The following is a 4610-nucleotide window of genomic DNA, read 5'->3' as shown; positions in this document are numbered from 1 at the left end:
ATTTAAAGTTTAACTCATAGGTCTATAATGACCCAACTAATTCTTCTACCCTCATATTGTCTGTATCACGAAGTTCCTGGATCGCAGTCACCTTTGAATTGAACCGTTCAGGTAGTGAGCATAGTATCTTTACACAAACTTTACTTTCTGGGATTTTATCACCAAGATCCCATATAAAGTTGACAATGTCATTCAATCTAGTATAAAGACCATGAAAGTTTCACTTTCCTCCATACGTATTTCCTTAAATTTGGTTGTGAGGATTTGGACTTTAGATTTCTTAACAATTGTTGTTCCCTCGTGATTCATTTCTAAAATATCCTAGGCTTGCTTTGCAGTATCACAGGATATAACTCTTTTGAACTCATCCGATGGTAGTGCGCAAGTGATTGCATTTAGTGTTTTTGCATTGACACTACTCTCACTTTTCTGAAGAGTGGTCCAGGAGAAGTAAGGTGTGACTCTCATGGTTTTGGATCCGTCGATACCAGTTACTTCAATGGTAGGAGGGGTCCAATCGGTCACTGTGGCTTGTTATATGCTCTCATCCATGGATTTTAAGAAATGGTGGAGGCCTAGTGACTAATAGGCTATCAAAATTTGACATCTTACAAAGCTCAGATCGAATAGCTTAGGAAATTAATCCAACAAGTAATAACAAATAAAACGAGCTATTAGGCTCTGATACCACTTGAAAAGGCCGAGCTATATGTCCTAGGGGGGCTGAATAGGACTATGCCAAATTTTAAAAAAAATAATAGCAGAATTTAAATAAATTAAATACAGATAGTAATAGACAATCCCACAATGCTGAATTTAAAGACAACCTCAAATGAACGAGTATTGAGAGGTTGATACAGATGTTGTTCTAAAGACAACCTTACACTATAAAAACTAAGGGTTTATGGCAGGACAACCTTACTAGAACGGTTTGTGTATCAAAAACTCAAACTGATATAGAGGGATAAAGAAATCAATAACAAGGAAGGAAATCTATGCTATTACAACATTCTTCACACTTGTATAAATGAAATTACAACATTCTCCACAATGCAAAAAGGGAAATTACAATCATCCATAAAAAGAAATAAACAATTAATCTACAAGACCAGAAATTATAGTGGTTCACTTGAGTGCGCACCAACTGTTTAGAAAAACAGTCACACAACTACTCCACTCCTAATATTCTCACACAGTGGATATTAGCGTTCACTATGAAAATAAGTTTTTCCAGGTTCACCTAAAACCCTCACAATTGTATCTTTCAAGTGGGCTTACACAATTCAAAAACCCCACACTCTGAGTTTTCTGGATCACCTCAGACAAACCAAAATAGAGAGATTTTTCTGGCACAATCTCAATAAAACCAAAATATAGAAATTTACAATAATGTAAAATACCTGGATATTCTCTTTTTGATAAAGCCCGGAAGAACCAAATCGGAGTAAAAGTTCAATGTCCAAACTCACTTATGAAATGGTTTTATGTTCTAAATTGATTTTAGATTTAAAGCACCTTGGGCTAGCTTGATTTCATTTTGATTCTAAGAAATGGGAATACTTCAATCCCTCTTTCAAATAAAATTGGAATGCAGAAATTCAAAATCAAATACAAAGAAAGCTAATAGAAGAGAATATTAAATTAGTACAATATAGCTTTAAAAGATCACTAACTTATCTCTGAGAGTGGTGTATTGATTTAACTTGAATTGAATGAAAAACTCTGAAATTCGTGCTCTATTTATAAGTGAAGAAATCGCGTTCACAACTGTTCCTGAGGACACCACGACTGGTCATAGGACCAACAAATTTTTTAAATTTTGAGCGCGATAAGAGAAAGTCGTTCCACGACTGGTCGTAAGCCATGCACGACCGGTCGAGGGACCTCCACGATGGTCGTATGGAACCAGATTTAGTTGTTGGACTTTGAGTCGAGGCTGTAGGACTAGTCGAGAATGAGTTGAGCACTGTTCACACGACTGGTCGAGCAATCTCCAGGACTGGTCAAGGCTTAACAAAAAATTTTAAAAATCTGTAACAAATTTAGGACTGGTCGAGGAATTTCTTAGATTTATCGAGCCAATGCTAGGACTAGTTGAATAGAGTCCAAGACTAGTCGAGAAACAGTCTATTCACTTATAAAATGATCTAATTGAATTATGTATTCAAAATGACCTACCCTATGGTCAATCTAGGGACATTCATACCTTATACATGATGTATGAATATTGAAACTTCTTTTTCTTCAGTTGATAGTCATTCTTTGAAGTTCGCGAAGCTTGAGATCCTGTGAAAGGATGAAGCGTGAACTTGAGTCTCTTGAAGCTTAAAATTGACTAGCGTTGAAGCTTAAACTTGAGTATCAAAATCTTGGAACGTTGTCTTGACTTAAGCTTTGAAATCTTGAACTCTTGAAGCTTGAAAGCTTGAAGTCACAATTCATGTTGTACATGAACATGAACAAGTAATCTTGCCTTTAAAGTTTTTGAACTAAAGACCCTTGTCCTTGAGAGATGCACAGACTTCATTATGTAGATGAGCTACATAAGACACAAATTTCAAGAGAGGTTTTGGCACTACAAAATTTGACAATTATAGGAGCTAGAAACCATAGCACTTACACCATACATCATAAAAGAAGTATATTCAAATGGACCATACAGAGTGGTCGATCAAGATGGACAAGGTATTAGTATACCAGTCAATGCACACTTCATCAAGAAGTATCATCCCTAAAGATAGTTACATTTTTTATCTAGAAGATTATCGGCATAATACTTCTAAATCAAAAGGGGGCAGGGACAAGTGAAGTCATGTTTATATATTCTTTTTTCAAATGATTGAATAAAGGAGGAATTCTAAGTATATCATCAAAGATTACATATCAGTGATTTCTTAAAAGAGAGTAACCATCGTTGTCGTCATCAAATAAGTTTTCCTGAAACTCGTTGAAATCGGTATCATCACCAAGTTAATATATTATTATGAGCATAGTGCGAATATTGTTAAGGACATTATCAGTAATGGTGATATATCAATCAAGATGCCTATTACTACCACGATAACGATGACAACTTATTATCATTTAAGGTAGCCTAGCCAAGCCTATACGACTAACTACGCATAAGGCCTATCACCATCACCATTCAGGTAGCAGTGAGAAGCCAGTGGCCCTAAAAAGCATATGAAGGCCATCATATGCATACCCATGCGAGCAGTGGATGGAGTCAGTGACTGAAAGCCCTAAAAGGCCAAAAAGTCCTCAAAGGCTAGTCACGCGTAACACCCATGCTATCTGTATAGCTTTCCGACAGCGTCACTGAGAACGGATAAAATTATCCTCCCGTGAATGGGTCTGACCTTGCAGACGAAGAAGATGTGGGCTACAGTGTGCACTCTTTGGCCATTGTCCATAGATAGGCCAACCATGCATAAGACCCCCTAGATTCTTGGCTTAATATTAGTAGTAATTCATGAAGAATGGCCTAAACCTACTCATTGATGGACTGGCAGCCCTGGATTTTGTACCCTAAAGGTCGCCTTGTGTGCCCTGTGAAATTTAGAGAGTTACTCCAGCCAACCCTGTACGTAAATTCAACCAAGTTTATGGCCCCAATAGCTTCACTAGGCCCCTCTGATGGATCGCAGTTTGTGAACTCACCAGGCTATGAGAAGTTCAGTGAACTCATAAGAGTTATAGAGATTATCACGTAAGACCCAACTCCACTACTAAAGAGTTTAAAAAATTACGTTGCTCCACTACTCAAGAGCTTAAACTGTGTGTGATCAGCTGACTAAATTGAAATCTAGTGTCGCCTATCAAACTAAAAATCATATAGGAATTCCCATACTGACAATCATAATATGTTGATATCTTTATTTCAATTCTTCATTAAATATCATGTCGAGACTATTACATAAATGAATATGCTTGAAATGATCCATGATTTAGAAATCTATGAAGGAGAAAAATATCTAAAAAATATCATTATGTCTTCATTGATACATGCTGAAAATCAAAAGAAATTACATTTTCATAGAGAGAGAGAGAGAGCATACACAAATGAAATAAATCTTTTATAGCTCATCCATAATTCTTAATATTCCCATATACTTTTGCAAATCTTCCTTTAGCTAAACTTGAGCTATGACATGCTTTGACTTTTCTTCAAGAATGATCTTTGCCTGATCTGGAATTCTAGCTAGCTTGTTCTCCAGGGATGCAATTATCTCTTCGTTTCTGAATAATTCAGATTTCTCAGCATCAGTAGATTAAATACTAATTCGCATCTTCTCTTCGATCACCTTCATGGTTGATTCCTTTGAATGATCTTTCAACTTCAGCTACAAGATTTCCTCTTTTAGGACAGCTATGCGGTTCTGAATAATTGTCCTGTCATCAGCACAAGCCTTCAACTGTCCCTGAAGAGTTTATTGTTCTTGATTGAACTCAGAAATAGCAGAAGTGATGAGGGAAGCCTTCTCCTTGGAAAGAGCTAGTTGTTTCCCATATTCCAATATCTCAGGAGCGATGGTGACATTTTTCACAGATTCTAGAGAAATTATTGAATCACAAAATCTGAAAAGAGGGTCACGTAGGGTGAAAATATT

This window comes from Magnolia sinica, chromosome 19 (assembly GCF_029962835.1).
Source record: "Magnolia sinica isolate HGM2019 chromosome 19, MsV1, whole genome shotgun sequence".
Classification (NCBI taxonomy): domain Eukaryota; kingdom Viridiplantae; phylum Streptophyta; class Magnoliopsida; order Magnoliales; family Magnoliaceae; genus Magnolia; species Magnolia sinica.
Note: the sequence above shows the minus strand (reverse complement) of the source record.